Genomic DNA, 24,861 nt, shown 5'->3' with positions numbered 1-24,861 from the left:
ACCCGAAGGGCAAGTTAAGCCGCGTATTTGGAAAAGTTTGCCCAAGTTAAGCCGCGTATTTGGAAAAGTTTGCCCTATCCTTCACGCCTGTAGGCAACTTTCCTTCTAGAAGAACGACAGCTGTGTACGTAAGTCTATGTTGAAGTGACTGTGATGGGTGTGTGTGTGTGTGTGTGTGTGTGTGTGTGTGTGTGTGTGTGTGTGCGTTGGAGATGAGGAGAGATAGTAGAGGGTGAAACCTAGTCCTCTCAAAGGGCAACAAGGAGGCCTCAGAGCTTAACATCCCAATCGAAGGACGGATTCCCATAAACAATGTCACATGTCCTCACACATGAGACACAGCGGAGAGTTTTGGAACGGAGTCCAGGACATTTGGAGGAAACTGGTGGTCAGGGTCTTCGCACAACCACCCCTCCTATTCTCTCTACCGTATTCTCTTACTGTAAAGACAAAAGGCGTACCTGGACGGTCATCCATCCAAGTTCTCAACTTCTCTGAACTGCCGGGAAACAGTGTATACACCTCAGCATGGCCGTTGACTGTAATTGTTTTAATTGTATGTAATGTGTTTTGTAAATTTCTGATGCAATGTATTTGTCAAAATCTCGCTAATTATCATTTGCATTGTTTATTTTTAACATGAGAGAATAAGCTTTCGTGAAATGTTTAATTTGCGTGAATTTACTAGTGATTTGCTCGTAGGTACAGCTGGCGAGACATAGCGCATAACTGGATAAATAAAGACTTTGAAGCATTTATGGTACGATGTATTACAGTTCTGAGTGTGAAGACAATGCGGCATAAGATGATAGTGCAACGTGTTTTTAATGCGAAGTTCTATTCCTTGGCGGCAAAACAGCGTGAAGTGGGACTGCAATATACATTTTAATGCGATACGGATGTACCTATAGAGTAACGTGAGCGTTGTAACCTCCCCGTGAATATATAAAGTCAATGTTAGGTGAAATGTTGTCTTTCCACAAAACTGAATAATAAAAATGAGCTAAGTGTAACCTCCCCGCAAAATTTTAAAAGACAATAATTGAATAAAAATGCAAATAGTGCCAAATGTTAGCTTCCCACAGTAATAAAACTCAATGATAATAAAAATGTGCAAAAAATAATAATTCCCCACAAAATTAAAGTTAAGATGAACCTGATAAATTTTATAAGGGCAGCTGCGCTGACCTTCAGCCCTGTGAAATAATTGAACCTGAATAGAGAAACCAAAATTCTGACCTCAGTAAAACTGCATCTACATCTGCTCTTATTTTTCGGCACAGCTCCGTGCAATGCTGGCCCGTATTTAATTTTGATTCTTGGAGGGAATGCATGGGAAATATTAGTTAACTTGAAATGAATCTTTCTGTTTAAAACAGTTACTTTAAAAGAAAATTTTTATTGGGGCAATTCTTGAACAAATTAATTACAGTTAACATATGTTATTAGCTGAGCGCAATGCTGCTTCATTACCTTCGATAACAATATACCTCGTCCAGAACCGTGACCAGAGACCCATGTCGACGCCCGCTCAGTACAACCGTCCATTCGCTACAGCTACTGCCGACTCCTCACACACAACTACTGTTCCTGCCGACTCACTACACGCAACTTCCCACTGAGTCCAACTCACAACTGAACACTCGCGCGGTCAAGCGCAGACTAGCAACGATAAATAACTCTCTGGTCAGAGATTCTGTCATGCCTCGCCATCGCTGTTAATGAATACACTGAATACATACGTGTTTCAGCGTATGAACATGAATTTTCGTCGAACTAAGTTGTCAGAAATTCCTTGAAGAAACTTCAGGGCACATATTAAGATAATACCCATTACAGCTCACATGAAGGGAGTACTTAGCCGGCTCTGGAAAGAGACGTATAAGTGGTGTGCTAGACTTCACTGTAAGTGAAATACGCTCCAGTTATGCTTTATCTGAGAAATTCTGAGGTATTTAAAGTTAATAGCTCTCCTCCCTCAATACCTAAGTCTAAAACTGTCCACGAAAATTGAATTTCAATCATTTTGGTGGACAAGGACTAAAGAACTGTTTCAGCCTGCCTGTACGATAAAAGAGAGCAATATTATTGCTAGTCATAAAATAAACTGCTTTCTTTTTTTAAGAGGATATCATCAGTATAAGGTTATACACTTTGCACCAGATGTGTCAGTATCAGTATTTGTAAGAGCTGTGGACCAGGTAGTGAGGGCAAGAGTTAGTCCATAATTAACCATGCATGTGGACAATCTACTAATCGTTATATTTCGATTAAAATTACTTAGTGATGGATATATTGTACTGGAAGGTCCCAGTGTTTCCGGATTGCAGCCAGCCACTCTTCACAAGGCACTGGCACATATCTATAAACAGCAAGCACGTAACACTGAGGAAAGAACTACAACTAATCGGTGGCTGGACCCTACCTCTAGACTCACTGAAATGTCAATCACAAAGTGATTTTAACTGGACTATACTAAATACTGAGGACAATAATGCAAGATTTTAGATGAAGCTCTTCAAGCTTTATGCAAGTTACGTATTATTTTTAGACTGAATATGTCAGGATTTGTAAATATTGTATTGCCAATTTTGAGGTATATAATTTCAACAGGTGCGTTTACAAAGACCCATAAAAAATTTAAAGCCATTCAAAAGTGCTCACTTCCCAGTAATAAGAGACAGTTAAATTGATGTTTAAGAATTTGTGGAGCTCATACAAAAGTTGTAAAAGTACAATGTTTCAACCACCTACATTTAACAATTATTTTACAGTCAAGAGTTGATCAAAAAATCTTTCGAGGATTTAAAAGAAAAATTGTCGAGACATCAGGTTTTGAACCATCTTGATCTAAACTAACAACTTTGTTTGGGAACAAACAGCAGTATGTATGGGATTGGAATACAATTATTTCAAAACTCTGGAACTGATGAAAAGAAAGATTTTTGGGCGATTGTTTTCACCGGTAGAGTTTTCGGTATTTGGGAAGAAATACAGTATCTCAAAAACGAAGGCTCTTGAAGAAACTTGGGGATTTCAAAAGTTCAAAAATTACCTGTGGGAGCACAAAGAAAATGTCTATATTGACCATAGATCAGCAACTTTCCCAACAATCCGTAGGTCGCATGGGCTTTTGGTTCTGATATTTTGCATCCGCTAATCCCAAATGTCACAGATGACCTACAGCAAAGGGGGACGCCCCATATGATAACGCAAATTAACAGTTTGCACACCGTAAGTCCTTACGTAATACGTTCTCGAAAACACAGTTCTTTCGACGGAACTCGTATGCCTTACCTTGCTTCGTTTCCCACGCTTTTTGATACCACAAAACGTACGCTGTACATCTCTTCATTCAGACTGCATGCGTAGTTTATGTGCTTTCCAGCACAATTTTGATGGTTCTTTCGGATATGGATACTTACTACGAACTTCAGATGTATTTTGTGGAAGTTTCAACAGTTTAGGTAACAAATACAGGCTTACATTATTGAAAAATATCGTTCAAATAACGTGAATGTAACTATAAAATCAAATACCGCATCAAAATATTTTGTACTGTTCTTTCAGCTGTTTAAATGTGTATTTATTTATTCAATGACAGATAAAAATGAGACTGCTAGTACTGTTGCTTCTCCTGATACATCACAAAACGTGATTACTAATGTGAGCAGATGCTCCAGAGTTGACAACCGGTCTAACTGACCAGTGTCCAATTGCCCTAGCGGTGCAATATTGCAACTGGATGGAAACTGTACTGAATTTGAATGTTTCTCAGCATAATTCAACAATGAGATGCTAAAATCAATAGAAGTTGAAAGAAACAGGTATGCAGGACTAAAAATTCATGATATGAAAAATAAGTCTATGAAGAAGAATTCCATGTGGCATCGATGGTCAGTTTTAAAATACATGGAATATAATGGTTTTTCTCAGTATTTTGCAAATGAATGTAGTGAAGTTGCCAAAAATACTTCATGGACAAGCAGGCTAAATGAGTAGAGACATATTTACTTCCATTTAGTTTATGAAAACACGAAATTCATGAATATGCCCTTCAGATGTATAATAGGATTTCGAATTTATATGAAAAACAAATCAAATCTATGCACCATCAAACTTTATTTAATGTGAATCAATAACAGGTTATTTTTTTAATTACGGAATATACATAGGTATAGCAAACAAAGCAGATAACTCTGTCTTGTCCACAACTGTGAGGCTGTGCGGAGATTATTTTGGCAAAGCACACTGCTTTTACATGGACAGGTTCTACACAAACCCTGCTGTGTTGGATTGTCTGTGGCAGAATTAAACCTTGGTTGTAGGCACTTTAATGCAAAACAGGAAGGGTGTGCTTGATGAAATGAAGATTGTAAAGCTTAGAAAGAGGGAAATGATGGTTTGAAGGAAGAAACATTTACTTGTCGTAAAACTGAAGTCAGCCAGTGATGTGTACAGTCTTTCAACCAGACATCGAGCAGATTCAAGTGTAACTACCACCAGAAGCAAAGAAGGACAAGCAGACAGACGTAAACCAGATGCTGCACTAGACTACAACAAGGAAAACCTGGAGTAGACAGAGTTAAACAGCTATCAAGTTATCATCCTTTCTATCGGAAGACAATGAAGTGGTGCAAGATGGTTTTCTTTCATTTGTTTCTTTTAGCAGTAGTGAATAGTTGGGTTGTGTAGAAACAAACAACAAAAAAGACATCAAGGCCTTAGGTAAACAGCTAGCCAGTCATGATGGTGTGGAGTTTCAGGATTCAACAGGTGGACCATCACCAAGTATAGACAGGGTGTTTGGTCGACACCTCGCAGGAAAGATTCCTGCTACTACATGTAAGCAGATAGAGGGAGAAAAGTAACTTGAAAAGAGTAAGAAAATAAACACTATGGTTGTGTAAGCAGTGTGATGTGGGGCTCTGCATACAAGACTGTTTCAAAGAGTACCATACCCGCGTAAATTGTGCTTGATATAACAAAACCTGAACTTCTACAATAAATTTTTCTTGTTCGCATATGTTTCTTCCAATAAAATACGTTCTTTTGTACATGCTTATTTCTTGCAAACATTCAAAAGTTTGAGTTTTAGAAACTACCATCTGTTTTTTGTTTTGCGGAAGAAAATTCAATTTTCAAAATTGTAGAAAAAATGCTAGTTTCATTCAGGAAATAAATGTATAACAGCATTAGAAAGAGGAAGTTTCTAACTTCAGTGGTAATAGGTTAGCAGCTTTATACTTTCTTCGTGATTCTTAAAAAAAAAAAAAAAAAAAAAAAAAAAAAAAAAAAAAAAACTTAAAATCGCCATAAAAGAATCAGTCCTCAGGGACAGAACCTGTGTAAATGGCTCAGCGTGGAAAGTGTCAATTAAATAAAATAATAATTTTGCATGACAGAAACGTCTCACTGAATGACAATAATGACAATTAATAGGTGTGGCCCAGTCAAGCAAGTCAATACGCATATAGACATATTAATGAAAGAAGGGATCATCTAATCTATAACAGAAACGAGTGGTCATTATAACATATATTATTGAAAAGTGAGATAAGTAATCGAACATTAAATATGTGGATAATGGATTCTAACGACGCACTTTAGCTTTGGCGCAGATCGATGGATGATAAAGGCAAAGTTATGTGAATAATACGACCAATGACTGTAAGCATCGTTAGTAAATTACAGAAAGGACGCCGGCCGGGGTGGCCGAGCGGTTCTAGGCGCTACAGTCTGGAACCGCGCGAGTGCTACGGTCGCAGGTTCGAATTCTGCCTCGGGCATGGGTGTGTGTGATGTCCTTAGGTTAGTTAGGTTTAAGTAGTTCTAAGTTCTAGGGGACTGATGACCTCAGAAGTTAAGTCCCGTAGTGCTCAGAGCCATTTGAACCAACAGAAAGAACACGGAAAAATTCATTGCGAAAGAGAATTGAAGGCTTACTTTTTCAAAACCCCGTAACTGTTTCCATTCCGACGCACAAGCTTGAAATTTGACCCAAAGACGAATGCACACTTCCTGCAACGTCGCCCTCGGGCTCGACGACACTTCAAACACCAAAAAAAGAAAAGGTCACTAATCAGGAACGCCACCATGAACGTCTTTCTAGTGGGTGGCTGAGGAAAATACTACCGTTCGGAATCGACATGAAAACGCCTTTGGAAGTGGCATGAAGCGCGTTGATTTCCATACATTCCGTGGTAAAAAACTACAGTTCGCAGTGCGACGATCAGCAGGACGACGTTCTTGACAAAGCTTGACACTGATACCAACCACTGGGTATTCCAACCATACTTAAAGGACGTCATGGAGCTGCAATCGCGTACAATGTGATCCTAACACTTTGGAGTGTAGCCTTCGAGTGGTGTGATAGCAGGGAGTTGCAAAATTAACTTGTGGATGAATGAAACGCCAAAGTGTTTCTCTAAGACCTCCCAAGTTCAGCAACAACCTCGGTGCTACCCACACACCATCGTTGAGCACATAACGAATTTACATGTGAGAAACGTCGACACATATTCAGCCTCGTGTCTGCTCTAGCACCTGAAGACAGGCAGTCCCGACTTAAAGAGTGTTGAAGTGGTCGACTAACCCTCAGGTGCCAGAGCTACAGAGAGACTGAACGTGTGTCCAAGCTTCTTACAGGTACGTTTGTAACGTGTTCAACTAAGGTGTGTGCGTGGTACCGAGGGTGTTGCCGAAATGGCTCACGGCCAGACCAAAACTTCCATATGTCATCTACCATGCGTCTATAAACGGTACTCGTAAATTCATTATGTATATTCCCGTATAGGTGAGACATTTTATTTGAAAGTCGCTTGCCCGGTGTCGGGCACACATTTCCAAAGGAACAGGCACTGCGGATACTACAGCCGTTATGAAATGCATTAAACGTATTCGCAATTGCGAATATGCACATTAGCTGTAGAATGGAATGAAGACAATGAAAATTTGTGCCGGACTGGGACTCGAACCCGCACTTCCCGCTTATCGCGAGCGGTGGCCTTACCATTTGGTTATCCGTGCACGACTCACGGCCACACCCAAACGTCAATCATGCGTATACAAGCCGTAATCGTACATCCACTATGTATATTCCCGTACTGCTGAGACATTTTACTTAATTTACTTTAAAGCCGCCTGCCCGGTTTCAGCAGATAAATACGATAGTGCAGTGCCTGTGTTATTCCGAACTGCAACGTAAAGATCCTTCCGACATGCATGCATAATGGATGTACTAGCACAGGATGTACACACATGGTTGCCGCGCGGTGTAGCCGAGCGGTCTCAGGCGCCTTACCACGGTTGGCGCGGCTCCCCCCGTCGGAAGTTCGAGTCCTCCTTCGGGCATGGCTGTGTGTGTTGTTCTTAGCATAAGTTAGTTTAAGTAGTGTGTAAGTCTAGGGACCAATGACCTCAGCAGTTTGGTCCCTTAGGAATTCACACACATTTGAACATATTGAAAGGTGGCTACACTGAGCCACAGCGCCAGAGATTGCGCCAAAGAGTATTATTCAGCCGCCTCCACTGGCAGTTCTTATCGAGAAGTCGTGGTGGAGAGTGCTTGTTGAGATGTGGTAGTGGAGAGTGCTTGTTGAGAAGTAGCAGTAGGCAGTGCTTGTTGAGATGTTGCAGTAGCGAGTCGTAGTTGAGAAGTTGAGGTAGTGAGTGCTAGTTCAGAACTTGTAGTATTGTTTTGATGGGCTAGACACCAGATGTTGTTGGATTGGGGATGCTGTAATGATCAGAGTGTGCTTTTCGTCAATATATATGAAGGTAAAAAATTCCTTTTTTTTCATTATTTCAATGTCTTAAACAATAATGCCTCTTGGTCACAGGTTCAGTCAACAAAGCATCTGGCTCGTGTTCTTGTATTAGACTGTATTTCTGGTTTCTATGTGCAATTATAGTATTTCTGTTTATTTTTGTAATTACTTCAGTATAAATGGTATTTAAAATATCTTGTCGTATTGACGAAGAACCGTGCCAGATGTGTACGTTGAATCACACTTCCACACACAGAACAGCGACACTTGTGTTTTGTTGTTTCCTAGTTTTTATAGTTGCTGGGGACTTAATTAATTAATTGTGTTAACGGAAATTTCGTTTCATTCTTTGTTGTTGTTCTATGCAGTCAGATTGCGTACAAATACTAATCAGGGCCAACCGGTTACGAGACTGCGTAACCGGACAGACAGTGACTGAAAATTCAAAGTATTTGCATTATATAAAATAAATAAGCCCCCATGCACGTGGCGACCGCTGCTTCCGATCGTCCCTTGGAATTCTTCTGATAGTAAAAATAGCAGACAGTAGTATTGTTGTAGTAATTTTTAGTTTAGTAATTGTAGTCTATATTGCATGTGTAGATTTGGTAATTGTCATTCTTCTAATGCTATTTTTTGCAGAATTTAATTTTTGTTGTCTTGTATACAGGTTTGACAATTTTGTGCAATTATGAAGATTTCAATTGTTCGTTAATCGTGTTTGAGGGAAACATTTCGTGTGAATGGTATTGTTGGAGATAAAGTCTCATTGTGTGCAATTTTCGTATAGTGACAAGTTTGGCATGTTTTGTAAATGATTACGCGATCGATGAAAAAGACAAAGATGATGGATAGTCAGAATAACGAAATTGTTGACATGGCGAACTCGCCAACACAGGAGAACGGGATGATCAGTAAGGAAGTGGAAAACAATTTAATAACTCGGGAAAATAGTCCGGAAACAGTTCAAAATTTTTAATCAAAAAATTTTCAGAATACGAGATTAACGACAGAAGATTTTGGAATAGTATCGAACAAAGACAGCTTTACTGCTATGACGAAGGAAGTTAATTTTGCGGGAAATGTTAGGGGCGAAAAAAATTTCGAACCAGTTAATATGGAACAGTTGATGAGTGCAATATTAAATTTGGGATCACGGTTAGAAACCAAGATGAAAGCAATGGCAACACGGCTAGACTCACAAATAGGAACAATTAAAACCGAGATGGAAACAATGGAAACACAGTTAGGCTCACGATTAGGGACATGTTTCAAAAACATGAAAGATGAATCAAACAAGGAAATTAGAGAAGAAGTGCAACCGATTTTGAATGCTCACAATAATAGTTTAATTTCAATAGATATTAGACAAGAGGAACAGGACAGAGAACACGAAGAAAGAGATCGCGCGATAGTACAAAAATTTTCAGAGTTAAATTTACAACGTGCACACGATAAGGAAGAAATACTTGAAAGAATCGAGGAATCTGTACCAAATGACAAAATAAATAACCTAACACAACAGTATGAACAGTTAACTACTAAATGTGTTAATACTGAAACCCGAGTCGCGACACTTACGGAAGACGTAAATAAACAGAAAGAACAAATAGGTGACTTATCGGAAAGAGTTGAGGAGATTGCAGATAAATTGACAAGTCTTAGTTTAAATGGGGACAGAGATTCAGATGATACAGCTCCATTGCCATTTGCAGAAACAGAAGAGTACCAGAACATAAATAAGCATGTTGAAAATCAGGGAAAATTTAATGAACGCGCTAAAAGGTAATTTGAGGCATTACGAAAGCAAGTCAAACAAATTGAAGGCGAAATCGTAGGAAAAGACTGCAGAAGAAATTTAGAATCACAGATAGCAGAAGGGTTTGAAGAAAATAATTTGTTTCATTTACGAGATGCAACAAGAGAGCGCCAGGCGCGCGAACTTGACAATAATCGACATTCGGACTGGGACAGACGCGGTAGGTCTTTGTCGCCACGAGGCGAAAACTTTGACTATAAACACTTTTTAACTGTTCGGAAATTTAAGATCTTTCGCAATTCTAAGAATGACATCCATGTTCATGGTTAGATCAATTTATGTACGCACTTTCACCAAATTGGCCACTAAGTCACAAACTGGAGTTTATGAGCGGCTATTTACGTCCTCAGGGGATTCGCTACACTAAGTGAATATGTGCCGTAGCGTGCACAGGGCCCCGAGCTGTATTAGTGCTATTTCCCTTTTAGTTTTCTGCACTGCTGCCTACTCTTTTACTGTTCTTTGTATCTGCAAAACAACTCTTCAACTATCAATCTATCTAGAGAGTCGGTAAAGAATAGCCGGTTATGACTATTTTACCCGAAAGTGATTTCGAAAATTACCGTCTGGACTTACTGTATCTTCAGCAGCATTCATTCTTACTTTAAACGAAATTTTACCTGTTTATCTTCGTGACAATATTACTTCATATGTTGACGATATTCTTATTGCTAAACATTCTTGGAGTGAGCATAACAAAATTTTGGATTCATTATTACGTATTTTTGCAAGAGTTGGCATTACAGTGAACTTGGAAAAATCTGAATTTGGTCGTTCTCAGGTGAAATTTCTTGGTCATATTATTTCTACAGAAGGTATTCTTCCTGATCCAGAGAAACTAGACGTTATTCGTAATTATGCTGTTCCTACTACAAAACGTGATGTTCGTAGTTTCCTTGGTGTCTGTAATTTTCTTAGACGCTTTGTTAGATTGGACACTTTGGGCACACCTCGTTTATGTGAACTATCTGGAAAGAATTGTAATTGGTGTTGGGATCAGGAAGCTCAATCAGAATTTGAACAACTTCGTGATGCTTTAGTTACTGCTCCACTTCTTTCACATCTGGATTTATCTAAAGATTTTTGTTTGGCGACGGACTCATCATACAAAGGCCTAGGTGCACATTTATTTCAAGAGAGAGAAGAAAACGGCGTTGTAGTACAGATAACTATTGCATTTAGAAGTCGTGTTCTCTCTAAATCAGAAAAGAATTATTCGATTACGGAACTTGAGGCCTTGGCTGTTGTATGGGCTTTCTCAAAATTTCGGACATTTTTGCATGGCAGACATACTAAGGTTTACACTGATCATCGAGCTCTGGAATTTCTTATGTCAATAAAATTAACACATGGAAGATTGTCACGATGGGCGCTGTACTACAGGACTTTGATTTTAGTATTGTTTACATACAGCGTTCTTCAAATATTATTGCTGATGCTTTATCGCGTGCACCTATGGGTTTGAAACAAAGTGCTGAAGAGGACTGCAAAGAAAACAATTATTGTTTGATGTATATTCAAGGTGTTGCGTTTGAAAATTTTATTTCCTCTTCGCTCCAGGACATCGCTAAGGAGCAAAATAAGGATCCAGTCTGGAAGGACATTAAGGAGAAGTGGAGGAGACAGGAAAGCGTAGCGAGTAGACAGTATTATTTAGTTCGCAATGATATTCTTTTTAAACGAAAATCGGTCGACAACTCTGTTTGGTTAGTTTGTATTCCTGATGAGTGGGTCAATAAATTGATTTGGTACACACATTTCAGTTATGCACACTTTGGTCCCAGAAAATGCTTTCATAAATTACGAGAAAATTGCTACTTCAGTAATATGGAAAAACGTATTCGATCTGTTCTTGCCAAATGCAAATTATGTCAAAAGGCTAAGCCGCCATCTATTTCTCACAGAGCACCGTTGTTTCCTATCATTCCAGCGAAATTAAAGGAGATGGCTGCAGTCGATTTGTTCGGTCCAGTGTTTCGTTCTACTAATGGTTTTGCGTACATTTTGGTAGCAGTGGAATTGACATAAAAATATGTGTGTTTTACACCTTTACGCAAAGCAACAGCTCGTTCAGTATCTAATGCTTTCATCAAACATTTTCTTAAAGAAGTGGGTCATGTTGATAAGGTTATATCAGATAATGGATCACAGTTTCGCTCTAAAATTTGGCTTCGAACTCTACTGCATCGTAAGATTAAACCAATTTTCATTTCACTTTTTCACCCTCAATCTAATGCTTCAGAGAGATGGATGAAGGAAATCAATAAATTGTGTCGACTTTATTGTCATCAGAATCACAGAACGTGCGATCAGTATCTTCATATTTTTCAAAACATTCTGAATGAACTCCCTAATGATTCAACTTATTTACCGCCTATATTGATATTAAAAAATAAAGCACCGACAAATCGCATTTCTGAAATCGTTCCTTTTCCGCCTACACGGAAACTGCGGCATTCTGAAGTTGTCAACCTGGCTCTACAAAATATTGCGTCTGCGGCTGCTAGAAGAGAGAAATCAGCTAAGCGCCCTGGTCGTTTAAAAAACCTTGTCAGTTGGTCAAAAGGTGTTAATTAAGTCTCACCGTTTGACTCACAAAGGAAAAGGCTTGTGCCGCAGATTTTTTCTGCTTTATAACGGTCCATATAGAGTTCGCAAAATTATTCATGATAACACTGTCGAAGTAGAAACTCTTAAATCTCGGCGCTCTAAGGGAATACATCATATATCGAACGTTAAAATTTTTGTGGAATGACATACTTTTGAGACATCAACAGATATACGTAAACACACGGAGAGCACAAGGATACGGCGCCATACTCAAAGCAACAGTAAAGTCTGCGCGGCGCACAAGGCAGTCGTTGACCGCAAACAATTACTTTCTACGTCACGCGAACCTACAGCTGATGAGCGCTCAGTGCGAATGCACTGACAGCCGTAAACAAATACACAATCTTATTTCTCCGATTAAATTCAGTATAAAGCTATAGTGACTTGATAAATTATGTTATTAACGTTCAGTATCTTTCAGGATACGGTTGTATAAAATATTTAAGACCTTCAGGTAAATTCTGTGTGTGTGTCCCACGTTAAGAAGACTTGCTATGGAGAAAATTTCAGGAAGAAGTAATTTCGAAGAAAAAAGTAATAAACCAAAAAGGTAACTGTTAATTGAGTTTATTTTTCAGGTAACATATTTCCACTTAGGTACGTACTTTAGACGTAATTTGCTGCTCGCGATTACGTGATTTATACTTTGTGCTAAATTTTATGTTCTATGAATTTACTTGTGAAGCGACGTGCTTGCGTACATTAACTGATTTTGACAATGATTGATTAATGAACAGGGTTGTTACTTACGTATATTATGCATCGCTTGGCTGCTATGCTTTTTCACTGATGTCATATTTTTTATGTGCCTGCTGTGCTTATTTATTTAAATTATAATTGTCACCTGATTAATTGTACTGATATGGTTATTTATGTAAGTCATACTTTGTGATTTATCTGCTTGCGCCTTCATGTTTACTTATTAGATTACATATGAACATTTATTTGCTTATGCTGATATGATGCTAATGACCTGTTTATTATGTAAGATACATAATTGCTGCTTGCGTATGGATTGCATATTTATACATTTCTGTTTGTTGTCATAACTACTCTTTAATTTCGTATATAGAAATGCTGATATACTGTGTACGAACATGGAGTTTAGGTCACACTATGGTATTAATTATAGATTGATCGCTTGGCAGAGCCTCGTTGTAGGAATTGTGCTGCATCCACTTGTTGACATTCTGTTCTCCACTGGTATATTTACTCGCTATTGCAGGTTTTGCTTACGCTCAGTGCCTTATATTTTTAAGATAAGAAAATGAACTGCTGTTATTCTACGAACGACATTGGTACAAGGAACTTCGTTGAAGTCACAGGAGCTGGAGGTTTTATGGAAGCTGTATAAATTTATGCTAATAGGAAGGAAGCTAACGACAAGACATACCAACAGTAGGTTTAGACCATTGACAGTTATTACACTGCATTCTTCGTGAGCAATTGAAATAGCAAGTGACACTTGACACAAGAAATACTCCACATGTTTGCTTCTGTTTTGCCATGATTCTTGAAGTGGTGTACACACTGTGAATTATTACTATCATTAATACTCCGTACTCATACTTACTTACTAAAACTTATTCAAACTAAAGGCTGTTACACGTCATGTATGCATTTCTTTTATTTTATGATGGACAAGGTAACCAAAATGTATTTTATAATTCATAATGAGTAGAATATTTGGGTCAGATGAATTACACAGAGGTTGTGTGTGGACACTGTGTCTTCGGATTGCATGGAATGATGAATTGAAGTTTGCACTAGGATTTTATCTGTACTTGTTCGAGGAGACTGACTAGAGGAAAGAGTTGTTATGGAAGTGAAATGATATTGGCGATAAGGTTTATATGTATCGACGTATTGAAGAGGTATTATTGAGGTATTGAGATTATGTGATGCTGATGACTATTAGTGGACGAGAGGTAAGGTAAATGATATTGATGATAAGGTTTATATGTATCGACGTAAGAGGTATTATTGAAGTATTAAGATTATGTGATGCTGATGATTATTGGAGTATTGGTGGATAAGAGGTAAAGTAAGTGAGGAGCATATTTTTTTTGTTGGTCTATATGGAACAAGGGGGATGAAGATAGCAGACTAGAACACTCAAGTGGAAAGAAGATTGTCTACACACACACTTTGTTAAATCACTAAGCAGTATAGACTTTTTTTTGGAGAGAGGAAGTATTTGCATATCTTGGCACACTGACAGTTGTTCAGAAACCGTACATTTTGATTTGGCTTGGCAAACATTGGTCTTGACATGATGACTACGACGTTGACTAACTATTATTGACTGTTATACATTGCTGCCACTACTACTTGATACACAAGTTGAACATAAAATTTTGGACAGAATTGCATTTACACAGTTAACACTATTCAATTACACAGTAGTACTTAATGTGGATGAAAGATGAGTGAGTGTGTTTTGTGTGTTTTCCTTTCCTAATCCCAAATAATCGGTACCGACCTACCTCCTAAATATTATTTTACTTGTTTGTTGTGGCTTGCACTGACACCCAGAAATATTATGGGTTTACTGATATTTGTGTGTCTCTAATAGTTAATATGACAATTATCTGATATCATTTGTGTGTTTATTATAATTTGTATGTTTAGTGTAAGACCATTGATAATAATTTTGTAAAAGCAATTGTGTGTGCCTTCAAACTGTTGTTCGTACTTGCACCTGTTCCACAATGCTGGGTGCCACTAATGGAACTGCTTCAACTGAGAAGATGTCACTTTTGGGTGTCTGCACCTGTTCAACATTGCTGGGTGTCACTAATGGAACTGCTTCTACTGAAATGATGTCACTTGTTGCTGTCTGCACCTGTTCAACATTGCTAGGTGCCACTGATGGACTGCTTCTACCGAAATGATGTCACTTGTTGGTGTCTGCACCTGCTCAACATTACTGGGTGCCACTGATGGAACTGCTTCTACTGAAATAATGTTACTTGTTACTGTCTGCACCTGTTCAACATTACTGGGTGCCACTGATGGAACTGCTTCTACTGAAATGATGTCATTTGTTGGTGTCTGCACCTGCTCAACATTACTGTGTGCCACTGAGGGACTGCTTCTACTGAAATGTTGTCACTTGTTGGTGTCTGCACCTGCTCAACATTACTGGGTGCCATTGATTGACTAATACTTATGTTAACTATTATGTAAAATCATATGTATGCAAGCATTTGTATTCCTTACTGTATTTTGTATATTAGGTTATGGAATAGTCAGTGCAAAGCCAAAATTTATTTAGTGAAGTGATATTTATTTATTAATATTATCTTTTATTTTTGTCTGTATTTTTTTGGACGAATTTGGTGGTATTTTCACCACCAATTCTGGCAAAAATACCATCAAATTCTGGCCCGTGGAGGAGGGGCATATGAAAGGTGGCTACACTGAGCCACAGCGCCAGAGATTGCGCCAAAGAGTATTATTCAGCCGCCTCCACTAGCAGTTCTTATCGAGAAGTCGTGGTGGAGAGTGCTTGTTGAGATGTTGTAGTGGAGAGTGCTTGTTGAGAAGTAGCAGTAGGCAGTGCTTGTTGAGATGTTGCAGTAGCGAGTCGTAGTTGAGAAGTTGCGGTAGTGAGTGCTTGTTCAGAACTTGTAGTATTGTTTTGATGGGCTAGACACCAGATGTTGTTGGATTGGGGATGCTGTAATGATCAGAGTGTGCTTTTCGTCAATATACATGAAGGTAAAAAATTCCTTTTTTTTCATTATTTCAATGTCTTAAACAATAATGCCTCTTGGTCACAAGTTCAGTCAACAAAGCATCTGGCTCGTGTTCTTGTATTGGACTGTATTTCTGGTTTCTATGTGCAATTATAGTATTTCTGTTTATTTTTTTAATTACTTCAGTATAAATGGTATTTAAAATATCTTGTCGTACTGACGAAGAACCGTGCCAGATGTGTACGTTGAATCACACTTCCACACACAGAACAGCGACACTTGTGTTTTGTTGTTTCCTAGGTTTTATAGTTGCTGGGGACTTAATTAATTAATTGTGTTAACGGAAATTTCGTTTCATTCTTTGTTGTTGTTCTATGCAGTCAGATTGCGTACAAATACTAATCAGGGCCAACCGGTTACGAGACTGCGTAACCGGACAGACAGCGACTGAAAATTCAAAGTATTTGCATTATATAAAATAAATAAGCCCCCATGCAATATTTTTTAGACGCATGGTTGACGATGTATGGAAATTTGGGTCTGACCGTGAGCTGTGCTCAGTTAGCCTGATGGTGAGGCGACCGCTCGTGATAAGCGGGAAATCCGGCTTCGGTTCTCCGTCCGACAGACGTTTTCACTGTCGTCATTCCATTTTACAGCAACGCCTATATTCGCCTCAATGCCTGTCGCTTTGAACATATAAAGGCACTTTGCGCCGTATTCAGAATATCACAGGCATGGCAGTACGATATTTATCTGCCGATACTGGGCGAGAGACTTCGAGCAAAATGTCTCACGCGTACGGGATATACACAATGGACGTACGAGTACAGGCTGTAGAGGCGTGGTTGAAACATATGGAATTTTGGGTCTGGCCGTGAAACGTGCACGGGCAACCAAATGGTAAGGCGACCGCTTCGGATAAGCGGGAAATCTGGGTTCGAGTCCCGCTTCAGCACGTTTAATGTATTTAATAACGGCTATACTCGCCGCAGTGCCTGTTTCTTTGGATATGCATGTATGTCCAAAGATATCTAGCATCGTATTCAGAATAACACAGGCATTGCACTGTCGCATGTCCAATGTGACTGCAGCCCCATGATGTCCTTAGGATAGGGCTGAAACGCCCAGAAATTGATAGAAGTGTCTAACGTCGTCAAGAACGTCGTCCTGCTGTTCATAGCACTGCCATTTGTCGTTTTCAACAGTGAAATGTGTGGCAATCAACGTCCCAAAGGAAGGGATCGTTTAATTGACGCACTTTATGCCACACCGAAAGGCCTTTTTCATGTCGATTCTGAACGCCAGTCTGCCTGAAATGTGTTCCTCAGCAGCCGGCCGCTGTAGTCGAACGGTTCTAGCCGCTTCAGTCCGGAACCGCGCTGCTGCTACGGTCGCAGGTTCGATTCCTGCCTCGGGCATGGATGTGTGAGATGTCCTTAGGTTAGTTAGGTTTAAATAGTTCTAAGTTCCAGTGGACTGATGACCTCAGATGTTAAGTCCCGTAGTGCTCAGAGCCATTTGAACCATTTGTATTCCTCAGCCATCCATTATAAAAGGCTTGATTGCAACGCTGCGTGTCGCAGTTCTGACCTCCAAAGCAGAAGCATCAAACGAATGGCTAAAATGTGGGTAAGGGGATGTGTGACGACCTTTCCATTGTGTGACACGTCCATGGTGGCGTTGGGAAGAATTGTGGTAAAATTTGGTGCGAATGTGACACCATTAACTCACCTTACCGCTCACATGAACTTCTGAGATGTCACCTCCTTTTTGCATGTGTCGACATCTTGGTGTTTGAATCATCGCAGACCTCGTCAGTGACGTTGCAGGGCTCCGCGGTTTTGCACAGGTACGCGGAAGGCTGTAAGCATCTTTGATATGAATTTCGAACTTATGCCTCTAAGGGGAAGACAATTACGGAGTTTCGAATAAGTGACCCTTTAATTTTGTTGCGCAGTCTAGGATCGAGCAGCAGCGGGATCGCCAAAGCCCATATTGAAAACAAACTGGCTGGCTGCGAAATATTAAAACGGAATAGTTTTCTCCTGGTAGGAGTGAACTAATACTGCGTCCCCACAGAGACGGCGATCGCAACGATGGCCCATATTACCAACTGATATCGTAATGCGGAAAGCAGTGGCAATAGCGGCTGTACTCAGTACTCGTGTGAAAACATGTTCCTCTGTGATCGTAATGCGGAAAGCAGTGGCAATAGCGGCTGTACTCAGTACTCGTGTGAAAACATGTTCCTCTGTGATCAGAAGGCACGCTCTGTCATTGCTCTCCATAGCTTGGCGTGAAGTCATCGCTCTTCAAGCTCCTAGTCTTAAGCATTCTCTACAATCACCTGACGTGAAGTGTTCTCTTTCTGGACACTTTCTGACTTCGCTGTTTCTATTAGAGGAGGGATCTCGACGGCCAACTGTGGTAGACATTCTGAGCCCAGTTCAGTAAAACTTTAAGATATTAAACAATCTTCTAATCTTTCGGATTTTTGCTATTTCCACCCGATAGTGCTGCAGAGTAGGGAGGTATGCAGAAAATCGTCCACATTTGAAGATAAAATTTCGAAACACACTTATAAGACGCCCGACACGTGCTCTACAGAAAATAACAGTAAGAACCAACTTGAAAGCTGGATTCTGAAAATTTAAACCGAACGTTTTTTTGTGATATCGCTCCTGAGACAAGGAAGTTTCACACGATAGCCTCTGGGAAGTGACACTTGGATAGAGATCAAAAATTGTTCAAATGACTCGAAACACAATGGGACTTAACATCTGAGGTCATCAGTCCCTAGACTTAGAAACTACTTAAAGCTAACTAACCTAAGGATATCACACACATCCTTGCCCGTGGCAGGATTCGAACCTGCGACCGTAGCAGGCGCGCGGTTCCTGACTGAAGAGCCTAGAACCGCTCGGCCACAGCGGCCGGCCGGATAGAGATCCTCATCTTTTAAAAGTGCTTCTACGAGCATAGCTGTATTTTCTCGTCAGAAAAAAGTCCCGCCTGGAAAATGTGAGCGAGGGAACTGAGTGTTGGTCTGTCTACATGAGGTTTCAGTTTTGCCTTGCATTCTGAATATTTTTATGGTAGCCATCTCCTATAAAAAGAACTCTTATCGCTTGTTAGCCAGCTCTTAGGCTTCTAACTGTGAAGTCCCTTCACCATGCTAAAAAGGGATGTGAAAAGAAAGCAATAAAACTGATAGTCATTTTAGGTACTAAATCTCAATGGCAATTAATAAATGAAAAGCACTAGTTTGGTTTTGTTCTACAGTAATACTTTCATCGTGTTAACTGGTTTAAGGCCATCTTCTGTTATGTAAATGTAATACTGTAGACCAAAGAAAACTAGTGCTTTTCATTTATTATAATGTTGTTTTCCCAAGAAACGACGGAAGATTCAGATAACACTCGATTGCAATTATTATGCAGCACCAGTGACAGACGCCTTGAGCAAGGGTAATGAGCATAAAGATATTCTGAAATATGTTGGGTGACAGTTTCAGAGGAAATGGGCACCTAACAGTTGCTATATAGCAGATTAAGAAGGTGAGCATTCTTCCTCCAGCAATTCCAATCTGATATTAATTATGTAAAAGGGGTTGATAATACTGATTTTTTATCCAAGTTATCAACTGGAGAGGAGATGGTATGGCAACAGATGATGAAAAAGATCATTTAAAATATTTTATATAAAGAGAATTGGACTGCAAAGATAAGTGAGGGCTTGTCTTGAGGCACAGATTTTTTTCCGTCGTTCTATTTGAAAGTGAAACAGGAAAGGAAATGACTAGTAGTGGTACAGTGTACTCACCGCCGCACACTGTATGGTAGTTTGCAGAGCATGTACGAAGATGTAGATGTAGATGTAGAACTTGCAAAAATATACAGATATAACAGACTAATGAAGAAATCTAGAAACTGGTATAGATAAGGTTAGGGGAAGAGAGAAAGAATAACCAGCTTAAAATTTATAAAATTCATGAAGTGATATTGCTTAGAAGGACAAATTAACATCCAGATGACGTGGGTATGTTGATTCAAAAAACATATATACAAAGCAATTGACTACATACGCCCTAGTTATGCTCATGTAAGTTCCAAGAAAGGTTTTGAAAAATTAAAAGAGCATATCTATTTTGATATTATGTTCAGGAGGTTCCAAAAAAGGACCAAAACATGTGACAGGAGTCAATCAGTTATGGTTAGTAATAAGACCAGTGGACTACCAACATTAAATGTAAAATGTAATGATATTATAGAATTGGTAGCTGTACACTTACATGACCCACCGACAAAAGCAAAAGAGGTCTTAGTTACAGATTTTTGGTTCTCGGAGTAGTGTCAAATTGGTGGGCCTATACGTTGTATGACAACCTACATACAAAGCTTTGTTTAAGTAGATGAAGAAACACTATTTTGTTAAAAATGGGAGACCAAGAACTATTCTTTTAGACAATGGTTCTCCGTTCACTTCGGAAACCTGGAACAAGAGTTCGAATTACAAGGGGTTACTGTTGTTTGCATTTCATGATAGCATCCAGCTAGCAGCCTTTCGGAGAAACGTATGAGGGAAAATTTGCTGGTTTCGGAGGACCTATTGCATATAAGCCGTACTGCCTGGATAACATCAGAACAAGACATTTCGGCTAAAATTTGTAGAATGCGAAACTGTTGCTCAAAACTGTAGATTTACTGGGAAATATGTTAAAAACGAAATTCGTAAGCCTCTGAATATTTAACTCCTTGTTCTCTGTGACCACTTCAGGGGCAGATTTGTGGTTTTATGTCAAAACCCGGGACCGATTGTTGAAGGCCTACCACCTTGTCTAATAAACATTGTGCTATCAAGGAAACTCCCACCACGTGGTGACCTAACATCCTCTGCCGTCTTTGTATCCACCATACTAAGCTCAGCCATGGTGTTGTTAGTATGCTATGAACTGCCCTCTCCCCTTTGTTGTTGGTGAGCCCCCCTCACAGTGATCCATATCTTGCTGGTCTCCAGCCACATTTTGGCCCTTCACATTATATATGTTTGCCTAACACGCGTTGTTACACCTGTCCTCGATCTTCTTTACAAACGTTTATTGTCATTCCACGTTTAAGTACCTCTACTTCTCTCTGAAACTGGAGTCCCTCGATTAGCATTGATTTTAGTTCTGGAGGCCTTTGGCCCTACCTCCACATTGTTCAGGTTCTCCCCCCTTTTCCCTACGTTTTGTCTGGTCTTTTTTGCCGTTTTGTTTCCCCTTTTCTTATATCTCCTTTCCCTGCTGTTGTCCCAGTTGTGTCTTCATCATGGTATGGCGTAGGAATCGGGAAGGGTCCGCGGCGGTGTTGATGCCCAATGTATCTGGCTTCTCTGGGGTGCCCTGTTCTTGCCATCCCCCCACCCCCCCTCTTGATCCTTACTCTCCCTGCCGCCCCGACTTCCCTTTGTTTGTCCGTTTGTCCGCCCCTTGACCGGACTGCGCCGTTGGTGTTGTTCTTCCTTTGATTTGTGCAACCTTAGATCATGGGTCCAATAACCTCACTGTATGGTCCTCTCCCTCAACCAACCAATCACTCAATCAACCTCTGAATATTTTCAGCAGTATACTTTTAATTACATAGATATACACAAAATTATCGGAACATCGGTACTACTCCCAAAATTTGTAGGAAACACCAGTACAGTTTACAGTTGACGATATAATGCGAAACACGTTTTCAGAGTAATCGTAAGCGATTGAAAATTCTCAGCCACCTCTGTACATACTATGAGCGGAAGGGAAACGCCTCACTAACAAATTTGGTTTGTGTATAAAATGTTAGAACCTAGAATTTCAAAGCTAATTTGTCTGACACACAGAACTCTCTCACACACAAAGAAGAAACCAGAAGTTAGCTTATACACGCAGACGTGCGGGATGGATAGATTTTGCGCTGAACGGATTCAGTGACGCCTTCTGCATCAGCAAACTAAAGATAAACAATGTAGCATAGGTTTATTCCACTGCAGACAACGAGAAACATGGCGCACTGACATAGAACACTTTCCATTTGATGTGGATCAAGATCAAGTCGAAATAAAATCAACCTCACGAGTACTGTATTAAGCGCGAACATAAGGATCCTAACGTTGAGGTTCTGTGTGTCGAAGTGCCAGCATCCACAGAGTAGTTGCGAGAAAGATGGTTTCTCCGCGAAGGGCGATAAGTGAGAAATGTCAACTACCCAGCGGGAAGGTATTCATGGCTATAAACCAGACTAGTCAGTAGTAGCAGGTATCACTTGCCTCGGGTGCTCTAACAGCAAAGCGTGTACCCTCCAGGAGATTCAGATCGGAGGAGAGACGAGCGTCTGGCTCTAGCCTTCAAACCACACTGAGGGGCGCGGTCATGTGGCCGGTTTAGGAGCCCCAGTAGCCAGCTACAAATGTAGTACATAGGCGCTAACGTAGCTGCAGCTGAGACTGGTAAACAGCCGATAGTTTACATAGCAACTTGATAAGAAACCTTGGGCACAACATTTATGTCTTGGCTAAGACACAACATAAGGTGAAAATTAGTAATGGAAAATAAAAATTTGATAATTAACAGCCAGAACTAGCGTCACGTTTCGTACTGAAAAATGTAACTTTTACCGTTGAAACTGCTTAAAGTTTGTGCTTGTCGATTGCATGGTGTACAACTATTGTATTGCAACAATTCGAAGGTAAAACTGACATTGCATATAAAAAAACCTTACATATCGTCACAATGTGACATGGCCCCCAATAAGGGACAAATAAGACCAGTGTTTCATCAAGAAGAAGTGATAAATTATTAGCACGTCAATGTGAGTTGGAGACACGTGCTTTGACCCGTTTCATGTGATTATGTCAACACACATTTGAAGGTCACTTACTGTATCAACTTCCTTGTTGAGATATACCTAAAGCAGATGTGAACACTATTCACGTAGAAAACTGATTTTGACGCACATGTACTTAAATTTAGACGTAGCACACGGAAATGCATCTAACATCAGTCATGCTGTGTAGATAAATTCTAATCGCTAATAAAACGTTCAAAATCCTGCCGAACGATTGTTTCAGACTTTAACAATTTCTTTGCGGCTATAGATACTATCGAAAAGTCTACTTTGCGTAAGTACTGGTATCTATAAGTAAGAAAAATTTTAATCTACTCATGGTATCACAGTCAAATGTAGTAAAAATTTCTGTCTCTAATGTATGAGTTTCAGTATACTATCAAAAGAGCAACATGCAATTACTTACAACAAATAAACATACTTTCGTTTTTTGAAGATTTCTTAAACAAAGTCTTCGGTAGCTTTAACTGCTGCTTTTTTTGCTAATCCTTAATAAAGGATTGTGGTGCAGTAGTAACAAGTTAGTAGATGTACAGGAAGAATATTCAAAGTCAGTCAAAGCATTTCTTTTTTTTTCGCGTATTATTCGGTCGGCTTTCCGCTCAGCGGTGAAAACGCCTGATAAGCTCACCAGATAATTCCCGAAACGTAAAAACCGATACACAAATCGGAAAAAAAGACAAGACTTCGAGCCAGCAAGAGACCGATTTACCACTAGACTATAGTCGATGCCATATCTCCACGTACGAGCATTTTTCAGCAACGGTCTTTTTTTCTACAGTGAATTTTTTAATCCATTTGTTACGTTATCAGCAGAAGTGAACGCTCTCTTCTTCCATTTCTCTGTTTCTCTCTCTCTCTCTCTCTCTCTCTTTCTCTCTCTCTCTTTTTCCCTCACTCTCGAACCTCTCTCCACACCACACACCACACCACACACACACACACACACACACACACACATACTCACACATGTCTGTATACAAACCCACGCATTCGCACGCAAGTACTGACACTAAGGGAGAGTTGGTAGGACTTCTATGTTTGCTGTGGGCAGCGGTGGTCCCAGAAGCCCCGATATTTTATCGTACCCACAGCGAGAGATAAGGGCAATAACTGACGTAGTTTTTACGACTTGCCGACTCATAAACAATGGCAACGCGCCGGTCGGGGCACGGATTTTCATAATGCGGACACACATTGCTCATAAACAATAAACTGGTTGTAGTGCGTGTGGGCTTGTGGCCTGCCTCGCGTTGGACGGGAAAAAGTAAAAAAAAGAGAAAGGGATGAGAAAAATGCTCGGCAAAACGCGTCAGACTCGCACACGAAGGACACTAGAGGCGTCGGCGGCAGCGGCGGTTGGAGCGTAATTGCAGCACACTCGTCTCTCTCCCGGCTGGAGGCCATTCTGCCCACCCGCACTGCGCAATGATCCACAATTTTTCACTTGTAGTAGTACGAACGTAAAGCAGCACTGTCCCTGTTCTGCGGCAGCAGACAGCAGCGGAGAACCAGCCTCTTGGGTCTTTGACCTGTCACTCGTTGGCATCACTTAAGAAAAACAATAAAGGTAAATAAAGAAAGGTTAGCTGCACAAACTTGCCTAACACAAAATTATTTCGATTTCAGTGGCAGTATATACAAACAGTTCGATGGTCTAGCTATGGGATACCTCCTCACTCCAGCCCTTGCTGGAATCTTCATGGACAATTTTGAAGAACGGTTTTTGGAAAGTAGCCCGTTCTCTTCCAAGGTTTTATATTGGTCTGAGTATTTTGAAGATGTGTTGTGGTTACGGACAAAAACTACCAGACAACTTAAAAAATTCCTCAAGCAGCTACATTCCCAACACAGCAGTGTAAAATTCGCAACTGAGTTTGGGGGTAACTGCACAAATTACTCAATCCAAAGATAGACATCCATCATCATATTCATACTTTCAAGTTTTACAGGAAAGTTACCACCACAAAATCTCGAATTTCTTTTTTTGTGGTGAATGAGGATGATGCCACTCCATGGGCTACTTTTTTGTTTCCGGCGCAAAGTGATGCACCCAACTTTCGTCCCCCGTAACGATCCGTGACGGAAAGACT

Source organism: Schistocerca americana, chromosome 3 (assembly GCF_021461395.2).
Source record: "Schistocerca americana isolate TAMUIC-IGC-003095 chromosome 3, iqSchAmer2.1, whole genome shotgun sequence".
Taxonomy (NCBI): Eukaryota; Metazoa; Arthropoda; class Insecta; order Orthoptera; family Acrididae; genus Schistocerca; species Schistocerca americana.
This window is presented reverse-complemented; position numbering follows the sequence as displayed.